Here is a 24,901-nt window from a genome sequence, read left to right on the forward strand (position 1 = left end):
CCGGTCAGCCGGCTAGTCTGTGGATGATTTTTAGGCGGTTTTCCATCTGCCTCGGCGAATGCGGGCTGGGTTCCCCTTATTCCGCCTCAGCTACACTATGTAGGCCTGCGCAAACAAGTTCTCCACGTACGCATACACTACCATTACTCTACCACGAAAACTGAAACACGTATGTAACGTAGCAGCGATGGTGAGGCACGTTAAAATCTTTGACCAGAGAGCCTATTATCGTCGTTAGTCTGCGCTTGACCGCGCGAGTGTTGCGAGCAGTACGCTAGTAGCAGTAGGCCAGGGCAGTCTGTCGATAGCAGTAGCTCAGTTCAGTTGCGTCCAGTAGTACGCTAGTAGTCGTCATGCAGAGCAGTCGGTCAGTAGTAGCAGCCCAGTGCGGTTGTGTGATGTAGTCTGTCGGCAGTAGTGGTTTAGTCCTGTCACGGTCGCGAGCGGGACGCAGTCGGCGAGCGTCGATATGGCATTCTGGTCAAGATGCTGAATGAGGTATATTGTTAATGTAGGTAATCATCAGATAATGTAAAGTTTATTTATTGTAATTAATTTCCAACAAGTGCCCCAATAATAATTTTGATTTCAAAGCAATTTTTACAAAAAAAAAAAAAAAAAAAAAAAAAAAATCATTTAATTACGATTTCCTTCATTTCCCTTAAAGAAAAGTTTCAGTTAAATTTCAAAAAAAATATATTATTTGCAATGCAGTTCCTCCAAGCCGTGCGCAACAATAAGAGCAGAAATTTGTCACTTTTAAAATTTTTGTGGGGAGGTTACACTTGGCGACACCCAGTCCAGGATCGTATTTCGTTGAGAGTCTTTTGAGGAACAGTCAGATATCTGCTCTTATTTGCATAAATATAATTAGGATTTGGCGCAACGCTTTTATTAACTTGTGACTTTCTTTCTACAGGTCAACGGCAATTCGTTGCTCTGTTGTATTTGTGTGTTGCTTTTGCATTTGTGCTTATTGTTTTGTGAATAATTGTGACTACTGTAAAAATGCCGCGAAAGACTGTGAATAGTGTATCGCGAGGTATTATGAATGAAATTACCGACTCAAACAACTCTACCGATAGGACATGTGACACGCAGTGTAATGATGACAATCCTGCGTTCACTAACAATCAGTGCATTCCAACCACTAGTGATGACTTTTACCTTGATAATGAACAAACGAACTCAATTGTCTCGTCGGTTAATTTGACGACAATTGATGACGCAGAACGCTCTATTGTAATGAGCGCTGCCGAGCTTAACACACCCGATTTGGAAAATTCAAGTAACATTCAGACAAATTCTTCTAATGAAAGTGATCAGGATACTCAAAGTAGGACGGACTCATTTAATTCCGAAATAGTGACCGACAGTGTACATCCGACTGATAAACCTTTTTGTAAATTACAGAATGACCAAATGGTCACACAAAACGCGACAATTGTAGATACACCATCAAACAGTACTGAGAATAGAGTAGGTAATGTCACCTTGGAGCAATTTATGGCAATATTGATAGAACAGAATGAAAAACAAAGTGAAGATCTTAGACAACTTAATGAACAGGTCAAACAACAGAGTGTAGATAACAAACAAGGTAACGAAAAACTCAAACAATACTTAAATGAAAAATTAGACAATAATGACGAAAATCTCAAACAACTTAGTGAACAGGTCAGACAACAGAATGAAAAATTGGATAACAATTCCAGACAGCTTAGTGAACAAATTAGAGCTGTTGCCGCGCAGTGTCATGACACTAAGGAACAGTTGCGCGCGGAAATTGAGGCTTGTTCACGAAAAAATAGCGAAGAAATTAAGTCTGTTGCGCAAGAATTAAGAGAAATGCAAACAGCCGCAACAGAAACACTCAGAGACGAAATTAGCGGAGTCGCTAAACAATGCTCTGAAAAAGCTACACAGTTACGGGACGAGTTTAAAGCAATGACGGTAGAACTTTCGCGCACAATGGACGCAAAGATAGACGCGAAATTCGAACAGTAGAACACTCAGATTGACGAGCGCTTTAATCTTCACATACAAAACAGTGATACGCGTTTCCGCAAATTTATACAAGATCAAAACAAAGTAAAACGACAAGTCATGTAAACAATCACTGCACAAAGACAAGAAGACAAACGTAAAATGTTCGCGAAAGCGAAGACGTATGTAGACAATAATATTACTACAGTGTCCGACAAAATTAATGCCATAGAACAGTTGAACGCGGAATTACGGGATGAAATTTCTGATCTTAAATCAAAAACAGATACACACACAGTAAATATTCAAACAGTGACAGACAGATTCGAACAATTAGAACTAACACATGATTGCGATGTCATCAAAGCTGATGTTAAAAAACTGAGCGAAACTACGCGTAAGTTGCAAAAACAGATTAATGCGTCCGATTCTAAAACCGATGATCAGGCAAAAATACTGACTGAAAAATATGATGAATTAGCCAGTCGTATTGATGCTATTGAAAGTAATAATGATAATAAATCAGACGATACTGCACCGGTTTCATTTAACCAAACACCTGAATTTCAAAATTTACAGCAGACAATTAATGAGATCGATTCGTCTAATAACACGTTGCGTAGGAAGTTGTCGAGTTTACAACAAGAAGTAACAGAAATGAAAAGTATTTCAGTTAATAACACATCACAGCAGACGCCACTTCGCGAACATCTGTCAGACTCGCGCAACGCGTATAATTTTGGTAATCTACAGAGAGTACGGGACTTAGATTCCGATCAACCACAGTTCAATAGATTCTCTTACAATCCTGAACCTGTTACCTCACACAGAGATGATAATTTCGATTACAAACATTTTCTGTCAGTGAGAAAGTTTAAAGTTTTTAAAAACGATAGAACGCACATTCACCCACTGGATTGGATTCAACAATTTAGCTTTGCTCTTCCACCGACTTGGCCTGTAACGCATAAACTTGAATTTATTTGCAGTTTTTTGGAAGGCGAACCGGCAACTCGTATGAGACCGATCGCGAGACAGTGTTACTCGGTAGAGGAATTTCAAAATGCTTTTCTGTCAGCGTACTGGTCGAAGACGACACAGCGCGGAATTAAAGATCAGTTAATTAGTTTGCCGAATTACGAGAACTCAAATTTTCCCAAGTGTGACGCAATTTTTTGAGCACATGGTGCAACAAAACCAGTACCTAAGTGAACCGTACAGTGAATCCGCACTTATACAATTATGCATCTCTAAATTACCACGGTCATTACGAGTGTCACTTTTAACGGGCCAGCAAAAAGAAAACATTTCAGCATTCAGAGATCTTTTACAGCTCTTGGAAGTACAGCAATCTGATTATTCTTTTGTAAACAAAAACTTTTCGTATAATAACCAAGGTCAACAAACTTACGGTAATTATGATCATGGACGTAATTTCAATAGGAAAAGTAACAGACGCTTTAGGAACGACAACTACCAGAACTTAAATCATAGACAAAATTCAGATTATCAATATCGTCAAAATTTTCAGCAACAGGAAGCACATTTTGGTAACAATAGACGTTTTCCACCACAACAGCATGAAAGTCAGCCGGTTGGAAGACATAACCAACAATGTAATGCACAAGGTCAACCAGGCTTTAATGTTCCACCGCGAGCACGTATAGTCCCTGATACAACAAATAGTAACGTACGGCAGCAAGGAAACAACTACGTACAAAGAAGACAGTATTTCAATTCCTATCGCAATGCACCGTATAGGAATGACTATTACGACAGACGTAAAAATAATGAGGACAATTTTCAGCGTACATCTAACAACAGTCGGTCATACCAACAGCAAAATTATGCACGAGAACCTATTCTCATGAACGAACCCGACAGTAGGTATCATCCAGAGCGTAATACGTCTGGAAGAACTAATAGGACAGTTCAAATAGTAGAAATGCCACAGAACCCTCCTGACAATAATAACACGTCAGATAGAATCTGACTAGATACTGTACAGGTCGCATCTTCCAGTAACACGAGCACTACTTTAGACACGAAAAATGTTGTTCACGAAAATGTAATTACTTTTGACGATATCAGAGACACTCTCTTGCAGGAAAGACCAGTTATTCAGAAAACCATTTCACATCCTGTTATCGAAATTAAAATTGGTTCATCGAAATTTTCAGCAGTAATCGATTCCGGCTCACCTATATCAGTAATAAATGAGGAGACTTTCAACGAGTGCAACAAAGAGAATACGTATCCGACATTACCATTAGGCAAAACAAAAGTGAATGGAGCAGTACCGAGTAAAGGAGTAGACGTTAAATTACAGACGCATTTATCATTTTGTATTGGAGGTCATACTTTCCACTCAAATTTTTGGATTGTTCCTTTATTGACAACAGACGTAATTTTAGGTACGAATTTTCTGGTACAACACGACGCAGTTATTGATTTTCAGAATTCTTATTTAATGTTAAAGGATGAAAATGTACAATTGGCTTTAGAATTTCAGCACTCTTTATCTGCGGAAGAACAAACAATTAACCGCACAGAGGTCATTTCCGCGACACGTAACATAGACTGTAATCCCACATTGTTCACGGATACGTACGTACACAACTATAATACTCCAGACGAAGCTGACTACGACGTAATGCAATTGATTTCTGATAAGGTTAAAGAGAGCAGTGCAACTACAGACGACAAACGAACGCAATTACACAAAATTCTTTTACAGCAAACTCCAGTTTTCGACAACATTCCTGGTACTATGTCCGGATTTATGTATGAATTTCAAGTCAAGCAGCACGACACATTTAAAGCAAAGCATTATCCCATTCCATTTATCCACAGAGAACAGGTTAGAAAAGAATTGCAGGATATGCTCGACCAAGGAATTATAGAACCAGCAGTTAGTCCATACATAAACCCGCTACATATTGTTAAGAAAAAAGATGGCTCACTTCGCCTCGTACTTGATTCACGTCACATTAATGACATTATTATTAATGAAACAGATCAACCACAGACTTTAGAGGAACTTTTACAGAAATTTCATGGAACTGCTATTTATTCGACATTAGATTTGAAATCGGGATTTTGGCAAATTCAACTTCATCCAAATTGCAGAAAATATACAGCTTTTCTCTGTTTCGGCGACTGTTATCAATTTTGCAAATTACCATTCGGATTTACTATTTCTTCAGCAGCTTTTATTCGCGGTTTGAACACAATACTTCCGACAGAACTTAAGGACAGAATTACGACGTATGTAGGCGACATTCTTATCGCAGAAGCTAACTGGTCTGAACACAATCTGATTCTTGAACAACTGTTACAAACTTTCCATGCACAAGGACTTACAGTTAATCTTAGTAAATCGCACTTTGGCAAAACTTCCATAAAATTTCTGGGACACGTAATTTCAGCAGAAGGCATTGCACCAGATCCGGAAAAGCTTCGAGCTCTACGTGACATTACTGTTCCTACGACGAAGAAGCAATTACGCAGTTTTTTGGGCTTAATTAACTTTTTTCGTAAATTTATTCATCATTCTGCTTTAGACACACCCAGATTATGCCAATTAACAGGTAAAAACAGTATTTGGTCTTGGGATAAGCAAGCACATTCTGAATTTGTGAACCTGAAACATGCTTTGTTGAATGCTCCACTGTTATCGCACCCAGATCTTACCAGAAATTTTTCCATTGCCACTGGCAGTTCCAATACCGCTTTAGGCGTACACATTTTCCAGGAAATTGAAGAACATGGTTCTACAGTAATTAAAAACATCGCATTTGCAAGTCGCATTCTGTCACCTGCTGAACGAAATTATTCTGTTACAGAACTTGAAACATTATGTGTTGTATGGGCTTTCACGAGATTTAGGCAGTTTCTTTATGGCAGACATACCACCGTTTACACAGACCACAGAGCGATACAATTTTTACTTTCGGCCAAATTCACTCACGACAGATTAAGCAGATGGAAACTTTATTTACAGGAATTTAATTTTACAATAGTTCACATTCCCGGCACACAAAATGTTATAGCAGACGCACTATCGCGTTCTCTCGGCAACAATCAGCAAGACGTAGCAACCAACTTCTGCAAAACAAATTTCAGTGTCATGTACATTCAGCAAGTTGCATTTGAAAATTTTATTTCATCGTCATTACAGGACATAGCAGAAGAACAAAACAAAGACAACGTGTGGAAAGAAATTAAACACCTTTGGCAAGATAAGAATAATGTTACGATTAGAAACCATTACACTGTACGCAATGACATTCTGTTTCGCCGCTCTCATCCTGACAGCAACAATTGGTTATTATGCATTCCTGACGAACTGGTTAACAAATTAATCTGGTACACTCATTTAAGTTACGCACATTACGGAGCACGAAAATGTTTTCTTGTACTGAGACAGAACTGTTATTTTACCAATATGGAAAAACGTATACGACGAGTTTTAGCGTCTTGTAAAATTTGCCAGAAAGCTAAATCAGACACCACTTCACATATTCCTCCATTATATCCCATTGTACCTGTTAAATTATGACATATGGCCGCAGTAGACATTTTTGGTCCGATTCCGAGAACTAACAGAGGTTTTTGCTACATCTTTGTCGCTGTTGAGCTCACTTCAAAATTTGTTACTTTCACTCCATTACGCAAAGCTACTGCTAAAACTGTTTCGAAAGCATTTGTAAAACATTTTCTATTTCATGTAGGGCATGTGATGAGAGTAATTTCTGACAATGGATCTCAATTTCGTTCTGGTACATGGACACGTATGTTACGAGCTAGAAACATTTCTCCGATTTATATATCCAAGTACCATGCTTCTTCGAACCCTTGTGAACGGTTAATGAAAGAAATTGGTAAGCTGTGCCGAATATACTGCCACAAAAGACATATTGATTGGGATACACACATACTCTCATTCCAAGATGTAATTAATTCCATTCCAAATGAATCCACTATGCTATCTCCGTATGTTATACTGAAATACGTTGAACCACCAAACAAAATTAAAGAATTAGTAAACTTCCCTAAATGTCGTCGACTAAGACACCACGAAATAATTGACATTGCGCTGAACAACATCAAACGTGCCGCAGAGCGCCGGAGAAGACAGCAAAAACAGGTTTGTAGACGCCGAGACTTTCACGTTGGACAGAAGATATTAGTACGTACACACTATTTATCCAGCAAAATAAAAGGTAAGTGCAGTAAATTTGAACTTCTATACGCAGGTCCATATCGGATTCGCAGCATCCCTCACCCCAATGTTGTACACGTCGAAACTTTGAGAACCAGAAAATCGAAAGGCAATCACCATATCTCAAATATTAAACCGTTTATTGAATGAAACCACTTTATGATGTAACATGCTATGATGCCATTTACTAATGCAATTACATTCACCTGACTAATTACTGATGATTATCGTATTTTTTCTTGGCAAGTGCCCGGCAAGGTAAGGTTAGCAGGTCGTTTTTCTTGTCGTTACACATCAGACCGTGCACATTTTCAATTTTTTTGTATATATGATTGTACTCCAGTTTTGTTTGTATGTATTGTGAAATAGTTAAGATATAACACACACCAGTCGACTTTGACATTTTTGCCTTATGACATCTCAACATCGTGACTGTTTTACATTTTTCTTTTGCTGCTGCATTGTGATACTCTCTGTACATTTTGGCTTTGAACACTGTCAATGTCTTTGACATATTACGTTTTCTGTCATGTTATGCTGTATGGTTAATTATGTTACCATAAACCAGTCATTATTTAGTGGGTATATGATTTAAATGCAAGACATTAATCTTTGTTCATCAATTTCAGAAAGAAATGATGCGTGTAAGAAATAAATTAAACAGAAATGGGAATTTCACCTACGGAATAAACGAAAGAAGATGCAATAACTTTATGGGGAAGAGTAAATGGATCAGGATTGGCAGGCATTAACAAGAATATACTATACTCATCGTAGAATAGCAGTCTTAACTAATTTTTTCTTTCAGAATACAAGGTGATTGATGCAGGCTGTCAGACAGAACTACACATCTTAGTTTTAGTGATGAAATATGCTAGAGATAAGGAATAGTTGTGTAATGAGTAATGAAGTGATATTTTTGCAGATGATAATGAATGCTGACGAATAATGATGAAGGATATGGTATTATGAATAATGAAGTTTTTCTTTACAGGTGATGATAATAATGAAGTTATGATAATATGGATGATGAAGTGACTGATAATGAAGTTTTTTCTTTACAGATGAGGATAATGTTGAAGTTATGTATTTATGCTATGTAGTTATTTAAGTATTTGTTGCAGTTTGTTTTGACAGCAGGTGTTATATTGCATAGTAGGATGACGGAAAGTTTTGGAAAGGACAGCTATGGAACACATTTTTATACACATTTCACTACCTGTTAATTCGAAGTTCACTACTTTTCAGCATATTGTGAGTTTCTTCTTTCAGGTCAATAATCCATTTTGTATTTTTTTTTTCAGGAGAAGGTTTTCATGATACTTACTAAACCTGTTACTTATTATACCTGTTCTAGTACTTGCATTTTTATTTTTTACCCATTTGTGTTTATCATTTATAAATGTGATCACATATACTGCCTTGTTACATAACCTTGCCACAGCTGACTCATGACGAATGACGTTAACTATCCTCAGTTGCAGCAATAGGTCAAAAGCAAATAGTGTTATGCCTCAGCAATTAATTATCGATCCCAACGCAATGCATTGCTAACAAAAAAAAATGTATTACCAGTCCCACATAATGTCACTAGTTTATGATAATTCTGAATAATACTGATCAACTCTGAATAGTATGTCACTTCAGTAATGACTTCTTAATGATACAAAAAAAACATATATAAAATAACGCTTTGTAACTGGCCAAGGACTGCCACTGTTTATTGTAATGAGACTACTTACAATGGCCATGATTATTAATGCTATGACTGTAATTAATTGATTTTTAATAATGACTTCGTAATGATTTGAATAATACTGAATGAGGAACAATGTTTTATTGTAATGAGACTACATATAATGCCCATGATTATTAATGCTATGACTGTAATTAAATGATTTTTAATAATGACTTTGTAATGATCTGAATAATACTGAATGATGAACTATGTTTTATTCTATTCAATACTTGCTGGCCACTGAGTGCCAATAATTAATGTCACTCAATGAATTGTTATTAATTATGCCATTAATTAGCTCTTGTTTTCAATGTTGATACTTTGTAACTGGAAAAGAATGTGATTGTTTAATAATGGTTTGTAATTAGGAGAAGGCTAATGATTCTTACTATATATTGAAATGACAAATGATTAACTATGCTTTATAATTGGAAATGAATGTGATTGTTTAATAATGCTTTGTAATTAGGAAAAAGCTAATGATTATTACTATTGGAATGACAAATGATGCTATGCTTTGTAATTAGAAGAAGGCTAATAATTCTTACTATATTCAAATGACAAATGATTAATTACGCTTTGTAACTGGAAAAGAATGTGATTGTTTAATAATGCTTTGTAATTAGGAGAAGGCTAATGATTCTTACTATATTGAAATGACAAATGATGCTATGCTTTGTAATTAGAAGAAGGCTAATGATTCTTAATTATGCTTTGTAACTGGAAAAGAATGTGATTCTTACTATATTGAAATGACAAATGATGCTATGCTTTGTAATTAGAAGAAGGCTAATGATTCTTAATTATGCTTTGTAACTGGAAAAGAATGTGATTCATCTACATCTACATCTACATCTATACTCCGCGAGCCACCTTACGGTGTGTGGCGGAGGGTACTTATTGTACCACTATCTGATCCCCCCTTCCCTGTTCCATTCACGAATTGTGCATGGGAAGAACGACTGCTTGTAAGTCGCCGTATTTGCTCTAATTTCTCGGATCTTTTCGTTGTGATCATTACGCGAGATATATGTGGGCGGTAGTAATATGTTGCCCATCTCTTCCCGGAATGTGCTCTCTCGTAATTTCGATAATAAACCTCTCCGTACTGCGTAACGCCTTTCTTGAAGTGTCCGCCACTGGAGCTTGTTCAGCATCTCCGTAACGCTCTCGCGCTGACTAAATGTCCCCATGACGAATCGCGCTGCTTTTCGCTGGATCATGTCTATCTCTTCTATTAATCCAACCTGGTAAGGGTCCCATACTGATGAGCAATACTCAAGAATCGGACGGACAAGCGTTTTGTAAGCTACTTCTTTCGTCGATGAGACACATTTTCTTAGAATTCTTCCTATGAATCTCAACCTGGCGTCTGCTTTTCCCACTATTTGTTTTATGTGATCATTCCACTTCAGATCGCTCCGGATAGTAACTCCTAAGTATTTTACGGTCGTTACCGCTTCCAATGATTTACCACCTATGGCATAATCGTACTGGAATGGATTTCTGCCCCTATGTATGCGCATTATATTACATTTATCTACGTTTAGGGAAAGCTGCCAGCTGTCGCACCATGCATTAATCCTCTGCAGGTCCTCCTGGAGTACGTACGAGTCTTCTGATGTTGCTACTTTCTTGTAGACAACCGTGTTATCTGCAAATAGCCTCACGGAGCTACCGATATTGTCAACTAAGTCACTTATGTATATTGTAAACAATAAAGGTCCTTTCACGCTTCCCTGCGGTACTCCCGAATTACCTCTACATCTGCAGATTTTGAACCGTTAAGAATGACATGTTGTGTTCTTTCTTCTAGGAAATCCTGAATCCAATCACAAACCTGGTCCGATATTCCGTAAGCTCGTATTTTTTTCACTAAACGTAAGTGCGGAACCGTATCAAATGCCTTCCTGAAGTCCAGGAATACGGCATCAATCTGCTCGCCAGTGTCTACGGCACTGTGAATTTCTTGGGCAAATAGGGCGAGCTGAGTTTCACGTGATCTCTGTTTGCGGAATCCATGTTGGTTATGATGAAGGAGATTTGTATTATCTAAGAACGTCATAATACGAGAACACAAAACATGTTCCATTATTCTACAACAGATTGACGTAAGCGAAATAGGCCTATAATTATTCGCATCTGATTTATGACCCTTCTTGAAAATGGGAACGACCTGCGCTTTCTTCCAGTCGCTAGGTACTTTACGTTCTTCCAGCGATCTACGATACATTGCTGATAGAAAGGGGGCAAGTTCTTTAGCATAATCACTGTAGAATCTTAAGGGTATCTCGTCTGGTCCGGATGCTTTTCCGCTACTAAGTGATAGCAGTTGTTTTTCAATTCCGATATCGTTTATTTCAATATTTTCCATTTTGGCGTCCGTGCGACGGCTGAAGTCAGGGACCGTGTTACGATTTTCCGCAGTGAAACAGTTTCGGAACACTGAATTCAGTATTTCTGCCTTTCTTCGGTCGTCCTCTGTTTCGGTGCCATCGTGGTCAACGAGTGACTGAATAGGGGATTTAGATCCGCTTACCGATTTTACATATGACCAAAACTTTTTAGGGTTCTTGTTTAGATTGTTTGCCAATGTTTTATGTTCGAATTCGTTGAATGCTTCTCTCATTGCTCTCTTTACGCTCTTTTTCGCTTCGTTCAGCTTTTCCTTATCAGCTATGATTCGACTACTGTTAAAACTATGATGAAGCTTTCTTTGTTTCCGTAGTACCTTTCGTACATGATTGTTATACCACGGTGGATCTTTCCCCTCGCTTTGGACCTTAGTCGGTACGAACTTATCTAAGGCGTACTGGACGATGTTTCTGAATTTTTTCCATTTATGTTCCACATCCTCTTCCTCAGAAATGAACGTTTGATGGTGGTCACTCAGATATTCTGCGATTTGTGCCCTATCACTCTTGTTAAGCAAATATATTTTCCTTCCTTTCTTGGCATTTCTTATTACACTTGTAGTCATTGATGCAACCACTGACTTATGATCACTGATACCCTCTTCTACATTCACGGAGTCGAAAAGTTCCGGTCTATTTGTTGCTATGAGGTCTAAAACGTTAGCTTCACGAGTTGGTTTTCTATCTGCTCGAAGTAATTCTCGGACAAGGCAGTCAGGATAATGTCACAAGAGTCTCTGTCCCTGGCTCCAGTTCTGATTGTGTGGCTATCCCATTCTATACCTGGTAGATTGAAGTCTCCCCCTATTACAATAGTATGATCACGAAACTTCTTCACGACGTTCTGCAGGTTCTCTCTGAGGCGCTCAACTACTACGGTTGCTGTTGCAGGTGGTCTATAGAAGCATCCGACTATCATATCTGACCCACCTTTGATACTTAACTTAACCCAGATTATTTCACATTCGCATTCGCTAATAACTTCACTGGATATTATTGAATTCTTTACTGCTATAAATACTCCTCCACCATTGGCGTTTATCCTATCCTTGCGGTATATATTCCATTCTGTGTCTAGGATTTCGTTACTGTTCACTTCCGGTTTTAACCAACTTTCCGTTCCTAATACTATATGCGCACTATTTCCTTCAATAAGAGATACTAATTCAGGAACCTTGCCCTGGATACTCCTGCAGTTTACCAATATTACGTTAACTTTTCCTGTTTTTGGTCTCTGAGGACGGACGTTCTTTATCAACGATGATAATGTCCTCTCTGGTAAGCCGTCAGGTATTTTATCGTTTCGCCCAAGGGGGGGTCCCTCTAACCTAAAAAGACCCCGTGTGCACGCCACACACGTACTCTGCTACCCTAGTAGCTGCTTCCGGTGTGTAGTGCACGCCTGACCTGTCTAGGGGGGCCCTACAGTTCTCCACCCAATAACGGAGGTCGATGAATTTGCAACCATTATAGTCGCAGAGTCGTCTGAGCCTCTGGTTTAGACCCTCCACACGGCTCCAAACCAGAGGACCGCGATCGACTCTGGGCACTATGCTGCAGATATTAAGCTCAGCTTGCACTCCGCGTGCGATGCTGGTTGTCTTCACCAAATCAGCCAGCCGCCGGAAGGAACCAAGGATGGCCTCAGAACCCAAGCGGCAGGCGTCATTCGTTCCGACATGTGCTACTATCTGCAGCCGGTCACACCCAGTGCGTTCAATAGCTGCCGGAAGGGCCTCCTCCACATTACGGACGAGACCCCCCGGCAAGCACACCGAGTGCACACTGGCATTCTTCCCCGACCTACCCGCTATTTTCCTGAGGGGCTCCATAACCCGCCTAACGTTGGAGCTCCCTATAACTAATAGGCCCACCCTCTGTGACTGTCGGGACCTTGCCGGAGAATCGGCCACTGGCCCAACAGGCGAGGCATCCTGTGGTGGCTCGGAAACGATGTCATCACCACTAGGAAGCACCCCGTACCTGTTGGAAAGGGGTAAGGCAGCTGCCACGCGGCCAGATCCCACCTTCGCCTTTCGGCCAGGCACGCGCGAGCCCACCACTGTCCGCCATTCACCCTAGAGTGATGGCTGACCGGTAAGATGCTCACTGCCGGAAGACGCAGAGACATCAGGGGTTCCATGTGATTCCAAGGCCACCGAAGTAGGCATAGGTCTCACCACAGTTGCCCCAACGCCACTACGAGCCGACGCCTGCGCCTCGAGCTCGATGAGCCTAACAGACAAAGCCTCCACCTGCCCCCGAAGAGTGGCCAATTCTCCTTGCGTCCGCTCACAACAACCACAGTCCCTACACATGACTATGTTTACCCTACTCTATATGGTGACAAATTCCCAAGATAATCTTCTGATGAGCTATTCTGATAATCAAGAAACACTCACTGAAATACGAGACGCGAAAACTACGCTAGGTTTTCCCAGAAAAACTATTTAAAAGCTAAGCGCAGCAAATAAGTACAAAAACGCTTTATACAAACAGTACTCGCTGCTGCTGGTGCTCTCGCTCTGGCTGTCACAAGACAACTGCTGATTCAAGTGACTAGTGGCTAACGGCCGCGAAACAAACAAAAGACGGTTTTAGGGCGCTTTCTGTTCTAAACGATCAAGAAAACACTAAGAAACTAACACGAAAACTACGTAAAGTTTTATCAAGAACTGTTAGTTACTACGCAGAGCAGATAAACACAAATAGAATCCCTTCCTTAGTGGAAGGTCGTAAACAAAATGCAAAATAAACGCTTTATACAAACAGTACTCGCTGCTGCTGGTGCTCTCGCTCTGGCTGTCACAAGACATATTACTATATTGAAATGACAAATGATGCTATGCTTTGTAATTAGAAGAAGGCTAATGATTCTTAATTATGCTTTGTAACTGGAAAAGAATACGACTGTTTAATAATGCTTTGTAATTAGGAGAAGGCTAATGATTCTTACTATATTGGAATGACAAATGATTAATTAACTATGCTATACTTTGTAACTGGAAAAGAATGCGATTATTTAATAATGCTTTGTAACTAGGAAAAGAAGGTTATGATTCTATGTAAAACAATTAATGAACATTTTTCTGTAATACTACATACTTGGTACAGAAATGTTCAATAACTGGGCTATGAATGCCGCAAACTACTAATGAAGAATGGTATGTGACATAATGTCCTTCACCTTATGAGCTAACTACCCTGAATTACTGCAATGTCCATTTGTCCTGTCTATCCTAGTGATCATGGAGCACTATCTTTGGTTTTGCACTAATTCTACGTTGGTGTGCCTTGTAAGAGCGTGGTGTTGACACGACATGCTGTCCACCACCGTGAGCGATGAAGACGTTATTATGGTCCCACTGTTTGGTGTACCTAGTGTACTGCCAAAATGAGAACATGGAACATTACTACGACAGTTCAGTGTCTTGGCTACACTGATAAATTCTGATGGGAAAAGAACTTCAAATTGTGTCACTTGGTGTTGTACTGCTGTGGAAAGATATGGACTTTCAGAACAGCTGTGTGCAATCTAAAGTGCTACAAACATGATGCAATCCTTCCCTTTCCTATCCTAATTCTTGTCACATAGTGAAGATCATTTTTTGGTTAACATCATTTATGTTCATGGATTATACATTTTTTTTGATTCGCTGAACTCCAGTGCGAGTACACTTATGTCACTGGTCGACATGATTTTTTTTGCCATTATGTTTATTTATTGCGAAAATGCTAAAGACATTTTTTCGATTTGTTCTGAAGTACAGTATATGTACACTCTTGTCTTTTATATTGTATATACATTTTTTTTATTTGATGATATGTTCTGAACTACAGTGCATGTGCACTTATGTTAGGTGTTAATATGTTTTCTACTGAACTTCAGTGCCTGTGCACATTTCTCATTTTCAATATGATTTGTACTCATTCTGTATGTTCAATACTTCAGTGCGTATGCACTTATGTCATTTGTTACTCATTGTATATACATTTCATCATTTACTGATATGTTCTCAACGGCAGTGCATGTGCATTCATGTCACTTGATAACATGATTTTTTTTGCCATTCTGTTTATTCATTCTGTTTATGCTAAAGAATTTTTTCAGTGCATGTGCACTTTGTTTTCTGTCAAATAATTTGTATATACAGTTTTCTGATTTACTACTATGTTTTGTACTCACATCCTGTCTTTGTCTGATATATTTTGTACTCGGTGCATGTGCACAACATTTAATTTATGTACTAAATTTGAATATTCTGTAAATTGTAAAAATTTCTTGCGATGGCAAGTCCAAATGACTCACCATCGCTGCCAAATTTTTGGCCCCCCAGTGGAGGGTTATGAAACACGTATGTAACGTAGCAGCGATGGTGAGGCACGTTAAAATCTTTGACCAGAGAGCCTATTATCGTCGTTAGTCTGCGCTTGACCGCGCGAGTGTTGCGAGCAGTACGCTAGTAGCAGTAGGCCAGGGCAGTCTGTCGATAGCAGTAGCTCAGTTCAGTTGCGTCCAGTAGTACGCTAGTAGTCGTCATGCAGAGCAGTCGGTCAGTAGTAGCAGCCCAGTGCGGTTGTGCGATGTAGTCTGTTGGCAGTAGTGGTTTAGTCCTGTCACGGTCGCGAGCGGGACGCAGTCGGCGAGCGTCGATATGGCATTCTGGTCAAGATGCTGAATGAGGTATATTGTTAATGTAGGTAATCATCAGATAATGTAAAGTTTATTTATTGTAATTAATTTCCAACAAGTGCCCCAATAATAATTTTGATTTCAAAGCAATTTTTACAAAAAAAAAAAAATCATTTAATTACGATTTCCTTCATTTCCCTTAAAGAAAAGTTTCAGTTAAATTTCAAAAAAAATATATTATTTGCAATGCAGTTCCTCCAAGCCGTGCGCAACAATAAGAGCAGAAATTTGACAAGCAGTTTCAATGAGGTAAGAAATTAATCCTGATTTTTTGCACAAGGGCCAAAGACCGATATTTCGGTTTAATTGAGTTATCATTATCACTGAGATTTTCTTATCACTGAATGGACATTAATTTTTTTTGTGAAGAACTTATATTTGAGTCAGATTGCGATTCTCACTTTTATTGTCATTAAATTTAATTGCTAGGGAGGTTACGTTTGGCTCCTATTCATGTTATATTTCTGTCTTTTTCAAATTTATGTGGGGAGGTTACACTTAGCGTAATGTTCATTAGCATTCATAAATAATATTGTCACTTTTAAAATTTTTGTGGGGAGGTTACAAAACATATGGGTTACACTCGTCTGGTGTGAGACGTTACCTAGGGGGGGAAGGAGGGGGGGGAAGTGTCCACCGGGGGAGGAACCGCACAATAACCCTGAAAGAGTGGTTCTGAATGGGGCGGCGGAGGGGTGAAGTGGGCTGCGGTAGTCGTCGTGGGCTGTGGACAACTGCGGCTGCGGCGGGGACGGAGTCTCTCCAACGATTCTAAGCCCCCGGTTAACATACAATACAGTACAATATTAACAAGAATAACTACACAGTAAAACAGGGAAAATGTCGATTACATTCATAACTGTGTACGTGTTAAAGATGGATGAGTCTTGCGCCTGTAAGTTTCATTACAGTGCGGCTTGGGGAGATGGTTCACAGTGACGTCACAGCTCACAGCCCGCATGCACGTGACCCCTACCGTGTATTCTAGTATCCGTGCCAGTTTCGGTGTTACACAGAATTAACATGATGTCTTTTGAGTGTTGCGATAATCGATTGCTATCCAGTCGGCCGGAGTTTCAAATAAGCGGCGGGTGTACGCATGTTCGAACATTCATGCACTGACCCCTTCTTTGTGTATTTTCCAGCTGAATAAAGTTTACAGCCTTTCATAGCGGCCAGTAGCCGCCGTCTTCTGAATACACATTCTATTGAAGACTTACAGATTCATAAATCTTTTGTGTCTGTATATACACTCCTGGAAATGGAAAAAAGAACACATTGACACCGGTGTGTCAGATCCACCATACTTGCTCCGGACACTGCGAGAAGCCTGTACAAGCAATGATCACACGCACGGCACAGCGGACACACCAGGAACCGCGGCGTTGGCCGTCGAATGGCGCTAGCTGCGCAGCATTTGTGCACCGCCGCCGTCAGTGTCAGCCAGTTTGCCGTGGCATACGGAGCTCCATCGCAGTCTTTAACATTGGTAGCATGCCGCGACAGCGTGGACGTGAACCGTATGTGCAGTTGACGGACTTTGAGCGAGGGCGTATAGTGGGCATGCAGAAGGCCGGGTGGACGTACCGCCGAATTGCTTAACACGTGGGGCGTGAGGTCTCCACAGTACAACGATGTTGTCGCCAGTGATCGGCGGAAGGTGCACGTGCCCGTCGACCTGGGACCGGACCGCAGCGACGCACGGATGCACGCCAAGACCGTAGGATCCTACGCAGTGCCGTAGGGGACCGCACCGCCACTTCCCAGCAAATTAGGGACACTGTTGCTCCTGAGGTATAGGCGAGGACCATTCGCAACCGTCTCCATGAAGCTGGGCTACGGTCCCGCACACCGTTAGGCCGTCTTCCGCTCACGCCCCAACATCGTGCAGCCCGCCTCCAGTGGTGTCGCGACAGGCGTGAATGGAGGGACGAATGGAGACGTGTCGTCTTCAGCGATGAGAGTCGCTTCTGCCTTGGTGCCAATGATGGTCGTATGCGTGTTTGGCGCCGTGCAGGTGAGCGCCACAATCAGGACTGCATACGACCGAGGCATACAGGGCCAACACCCGGCATCATGGTGTGGGGAGCGATCTCCTACACTGGCCGTACACCACTGGTGATCGTCGAGGGGACACTGAATAGTGCACGGTACATCCAAACCGTCATCGAACCCATCGTTCTACCATTCCTAGACCGGCAAGGGAACTTGCTGTTCCAACAGGATAATGCACGTCCGCATGTATCCCGTGCCACCCAACGTGCTCTAGAAGGTGTAAGTCAACTACCCTGGCCAGCAAGATCTCCGGATCTGTCCCCCAATTGAGCATGTTTGGGACTGGATGAAGCGTCGTCTCACGCGGTCTGCACGTCCAGCACGAACGCTGATCCAACTGAGGCGCCAGGTGGAAATGGCATGGCAAGCCGTTCCACAGGACTACATCCAGCATCTCTACGATCGTCTCCATGGGAGAATAGCAGCCTGCATTGCTGCGAAAGGTGGATATACACTGTACTAGTGCCCACATTGTGTGTGCTCTGTTGCCTGTGTCTATGTGCCTGTGGTTCTGTCAGTGTGATCATGTGATGTATCTGACCCCAGGACTGTGTCAATAAAGTTTCCCCTTCCTGGGACAATGAATTCACGGTGTTCTTATTTCAGTTTCCAGGAGTGTATTTCAACATTCAAAGCTACTGTTAGCAATTGCCGCTGCTAATACAGCAATATTAGATGTAGAACAAATTAATATCTGAATTCTCTGTTCATGAACAGCATATGTTCAGCGCTCCTGTGTTCAAAGCAAGATGTAACAGGTGTGTTTTAGTTTGGCGTGCTCAGAAATCGGACATGACAACCCGCGCTACACGCAGTACACCAGCAAAATAAGTACCGTGTTGTGTGTCTTTAAGAGGAGGAACGAGTCTTTATATGCGAGAAAAAGAGCGACAAGACTCAAACTGCGCCCGTCGGCGGCTTCACAGAAACTTCTCGGAAAATATTTACGCTGCGCTTTGGTGGCGGAGGAGGAGGAGGGGAGTCGGGAAGGGTAGGGGAAGGCGGAACCCCTGCACACGGCTGCGAGTGGCTTCCTCGCCGCGACGTCAATCCTGACGGAGAGTTTTAAGGCGGCACAACTTGGCGCAACTTTGACGGCGCTTTCAACAAGTAGCTCGCTGTCAACCGCGCCTCCAGCGACTCGCGCCGCGGACCGCACCAGAAGAAATTCCCTCCACCCTCCTCCACCTTTCTTTGCTGCTCCGGTTGTCGCTGCTGTGTGGACATTAAACTGGAGGACTCTGGAGGCTCGCTGTTTGTTCTATATCCCTCCGCTTCCTCCCCCACAACTACCCCCCCCCCCACCCCCTGTGGAGTTCCCATCGAGCTTGCGCTGCGCCCGGCCTCTCTTGCTATCAATATTACGCTCATAAATCACATCGGGTCCAGGCGGAGGGAAGAATGAAAGAAAGCGAGTAATTACGAACCTGGGAGGGGAAGGCGAGCCACGGGGCTCTTATTACTATGTTTTGCGGTTCTCCATTATGGAGGACCGGAGAGCTTCGCTCGCTATCGCCGGCCGTTACGTTACTTTCAACAATGGAGCAGCGAGTTCTATGTGCTTTATTAATTTCCCTTTTTTGTGCCCGCAGATGAAGAAATGCGAGCCTTCACTGCCAAGAAAGAGGAGTTTCTGGAAGAGAAAAATGATAAGGCGGCACAATAACCATTGCAGCTTTCTTTCCATTCAGGGAAAATGTATGAAATACCTGTGTGTTCTAAATTAAGGTTTTGATATAATTTTCGTATCGCTTTCTGGACATGAACAGCTCAAGCTGCACTGGAGTTTCTATTACAAGTTAACCAGTAATATACTTAATTTATTGAGTTGTCGCTGCCGTCTTTTCAGTATTATAATTACTATTGCTAGATTGCAGTGTACCGTAAAATTGGCGCTAATGATCTGGGATCAGCGATATTGTCAGTCATCCCTTCGCTACTGAGCTGAGGTCAGCGTATAATGATCTCATCAGTTACCGCTACAATTGCAGAACTACCGTATGGTGCTCCGGCCGGAGTGGCCGTGCGGTTCTAGGCGCGACAGTCTGGAACGGGGCGACCGCTGCGGTCGCAGATTCGAATCCTGCCACGGCCATGGATGTGTGTGATGTCCTTAGGTTAGTTAGGTTTAATTAGTTCTGAGTTCTAGGCAACTGATGACCTCAGAAGTTAAGTCCCATAGTGCTCAGAGCCATTTGAACCAGCCTACCGTATGGCGTCACAGACTGAAATAAGTAAACTTAGACTACGGAACTTTTCCTAGTAGCTTTGGTCAGTTATCCGTACGTCAGGTGTGTTGCGCATCAATCAGGCGCTACCTCATTTCAATCCCTTTGCGTATCAACCAATCACTTACTAGGATCCCCTAGAAACAGGCATTAGTGATTTGTCTGGAACATTTCTGAGTATATATAAAGGGCCAAATAACCTACCGAACATTTGTTCCTTCATAATAATCCTCGTGCCTGGTATTTAAAAACAAACAGTATATACAGAAAAATTGAATTGTCAATGTTTAGTTCTGGTTTAATTGATAACTGGTGATTTGTCACATGTTATGTTGTAGTAAAAATAAAAAAAATACAGATTCATCATATAGAGCTAGAAAATGCAGTTTCTTTTAAAAAGAAGCTACAATTAAAAAAAAAACGCGAAAGAAAGACATGTCAAACATCGCTTTAATATTTTGACAAACTTAGGTAAAACATGTTTCTGTCATTCGTAAACTACTTTCCCATTTATCAATAATAACAGAAAACTATTGCCTTTGATACTGATGAAGAACGTTGAATTGTGTACAAAATAACAACATTAATAATACAGATTTTTTTGTGTTTGTCCCTGGAAACTGTATTTGCATCAACAGTAATTGCTTTGGTTACATGAAAACGCAGAAGTTACGCACTCAACTAATTTCCATTGCTTAAAAATGTAATTTACATTTTGTAACGATATTAAATACTCAGTGGACAAACACTAAACAAAATGCGGTTCTAATTAAGTGCAAAAGAAACAAGCAGAAAAGAAAGAGAAATCTTCGACTCGCAGTTTTTTTCTCACATATTCATGTATGTTTTTTCCCTACCAAAGATATCGTTAATCCTGCCATTTACTACGTCATTTATGTACTGAACCAAATGTAGCAAACAGTAATTTCGCTAGAGTCCAACTCTAGTTGCCACCCACAGCCAGAGCCACTCTTGTCGCTCCCATCGAGCTAACCAGACGTGCCTTCTGGAGACCGCTGTTGCTTTCTTTTGCTATACCTTGCACTTCAGTTACTGTGGTATGTCGCGGCCACGATAGTTAATTTATGGTATTCTTGGAAATTTGTGGTAAGGTCTTATGGGACCAAACTGCTGAGGGCATTGGTCCATAAGCCTATACACTACTGAAGCTAACTTAAACTAACTTGCGCTATGGACAACACACACCCCCATGCCCGAACCTCCGACGGGAGGAGCTGCACGGACCGTGGCAAGGCGCTCAAGACCGCGCGGCTACCCCGCGTGGCTGTGGTATTTAATTAGGCGTCAGTTTGTGAATTGGGAGACGTGAAATACCACATGTCTTATGGGCAAAGGAAGCCATTTCTCTTTTTCTAGTGAGACGAGTCAGTGACAGCTATGCACTACTCGTTTTACTATACATTAACGTTTTGCTTTTCATAAACGGTTTCCCAAAATAATTAACTTTGTGGCACCTGGAGCATGCCATTTGGGACCCCGAGTGTTCAAGATTTAGTTTTGTTTCCCTGACCTTTAGCATTTGTAATTTGCTTGAGAGAATTTGATGTTATAGAGAGGATTCTAGAAAGAGTCAGAGTTTTTTTAACGAACTCGAGTATTGTATATGTTTGTAAAATGATTAGAGAGAATGAATGTTTCAAGTTAAATCAGTTACTAGAACTTCTGTTTTACCCTTAATTAATATCCTATTTCCATACGAATATGAGCATTAATGAGTGCCTGTTTAGCAGAAAATCGTGCTCAGAACAGTTGAACAAGGCCTTTTTGCAAGTAAAGAAATGATACAACTTGTTTCATGATAATATAACAGTTAACACGGTCCCAAAACAAGTTATTAAATCCTAATAGCGTACGTGTTGTAGTTTTAGTGGGGCGACTCACTCAGATTGTGCAAATAATTGAGTATCCAGGGTGCTCGGAGATCCCGGTACAAACTTCGAGGGCTTGTAGAGGGCACTGAGTACACAATATTTTGAATTGGATCTCATGTCCGGAAACGTATCGTTTCTGTCCTTCAGCCGTTTGAAGACATATTTGCTAGGTATACATGCAACAAGGTATGTAAGGAGGGGGGCGCATACGTCGCATCGGCTGATGTCATTTGCGTCCGTCTTACCTCTCTGATTTGGTTCGAGATTCATTCACGTGTCTGTGAATGTTAGAGCAACAGGGTTGACTACACGTTTGCAGAATGCAGCGACATGATCGTTCTGCATGGCGAAGCTCACGTCGCGTTTATCGAGACCGTCACCTTAAACGTTCAACTTCATCGCATACCATTTTAGCCTCAATTCCGCAATGGCTTCGAAAAATACGTAACTTCATTGTCAGCTGCTGAGACTGAAATGCTCCAAAGAGACGCCGCGCAGCCGAATTGGAAGAGGCGGTACTGTAAACAAGAGTGTTTGGAAAACGTTATCTTCTTTGGTTATTAACGAGGGGAACTGTAGAACAATGTATGTACATCACGCCTAATGAATTACTTGTAAAAGTGGTCCGTCACCAACATGTTTGCAAATGGTTGTAGCACGGTAACAGTTCGTTTCCAGACATAGGTTTCAATTCAGAATATTATTTATTTAGTCCCATTCACAAGTCCTAGAATTTTGTTGCGGGAATTTCCAAACTCCCTGTAGATGGAATATGTGTAAGCAGGTTTGTGGCGATTAAATTGTCACTTTGTGTATAAAAATGTGCTTTACATTTGTGTAGTTAAAAGACGTCACACGCTAAGAGATATGTTTAGTTGACAAAATGTGTAAAATTTCCCCCTCCTCCTGAGGTTGCAGGCTGACATAAGCGATTCTGACGCTTGGGAATGAGCATTACGGAAACACCGAATCTGGTCCGTGATTCGCATGTTACTCAAAAAAATGTTCAAATGTGTGTGAAATCTTATGGAACTTGACTGCTAAGGTCATCAGTCCCTAAGCTCTCACACTACTTAATCTAAATTATCCTAAGGACAAACACACACACCCATGCCCGAGGGAGGACTCGAACCTCTGCCGGGACCAGCCGTACAGTCCATGACTGCAGCCTCTTAGACCGCTCTCGCATGTTACTGTCGTGAGCATTAATGGAAAGTGGTTGAAGGACGGAGGAACCAAGACTGGCTGACAAAGTGTTACACGTCCGCACATCACTACAGAACATAGAGATATGAGGCTTTCTCGCTCTGAAAAGGAGGATAGGCGGAAATCTGTGGAAAGTCTGGCGGTTATGTACAGTGCTGTTGCACAAAAGCGTGGTTTGAAGCACATCATTCAGGGCAAACTGTCGAATATGTGGGTCCGCAGCAGATGATCTCCACGTGGTCCCTTGTTATCTCAACGACATCGTCAATTACGATGCAATTAGCATGAAATCATTGAGACTGGATCGCGGTTCAAGGAAAAAGTGACTTCTTGTCCGATGACTCAAGTTTTCTGTTGCACCAGATCGCTGCTCGTGCACATGTACGCCGTCATCCAGACGAACCACTGCTCGAAACAACACTGCACCACGGACACAGGCCGTAGAAGGAAGTATTATGCTACCGGCATCATTCACCTGCGCTTACATGAGACCTCTGGTAATAACCGAAGGCAACGTGACAGCTGTGGACCATCTGCTTCTATTCATGACGATGACGCCATCCAGCTCGAGAAACATCCGCGGCGTGAGGTCAGAATCGTCTTGTAGTTGTTTGAGGAGCACGATATCGAGCTCTCGTTGATCTCTCGGCCACGAAATTTTCCTGATGAGAACCGGGTGGGACACATGTGGGGCGCAATAGGCGCACGACATTTACATAGACATTTGGTGCCACGTAACACAGCAAAACTACCCCCAGTGCTTGTCGAACCTATGCCGCGCAACATCGTTGCTCTATTGCATTCGAAAAGTAGGCCTACACGCCCACTATTGTACTGCATTTGAATAGTAGGCCAATACGCTATGGACAATGTTATTTTAGTTCGCCAGTGTACGTGAATCGAGGTATATGACAACTGGCATGGCCGTATAGCTTCATGTGGAGTGCACTAACTTTCGAGACCACACAGGGTTTATCCATAAACCACACAGTGGGGTGCAAAAGTCATGGGATAGCGATATGCACATATACTGATGGTGATAATATAGCGTACACATGGTATACACAGACAGTGCATTGGCTAAGCTGCCATTTGCACTCGAGTGATTCATGTGAAATAGTTATCGACGTAATTATACACTACTGGCCTTCAAAATTGCTACACCACGAAGATGGCGTGCTACAGACGCGAAATGTAACCGACATGAAGAAGATGTTGTGATATGCAAATGATTAGCTTTTGCAGAGCATTCACACAACGTTGGAGCCGGTGGCGACACCTACAACGTGCTGACTTGAGGAAAGTTTCCAACCGATTTCTCATACACAAACAGCAGTTGACCGGCGTTGACTGGTGAAACGCTGTTGTGATGCCTCGTGTAAGGAGGAATCCAACTTTCATAAAGGTCAGACTGTAGCCTATCGCGATTGCGGTTTATCGTATTGCGACATTGCTGCTCGCGTTG

Source organism: Schistocerca serialis, chromosome 1 (assembly GCF_023864345.2).
Source record: "Schistocerca serialis cubense isolate TAMUIC-IGC-003099 chromosome 1, iqSchSeri2.2, whole genome shotgun sequence".
In the NCBI taxonomy this organism is placed as follows: Eukaryota; Metazoa; Arthropoda; class Insecta; order Orthoptera; family Acrididae; genus Schistocerca; species Schistocerca serialis.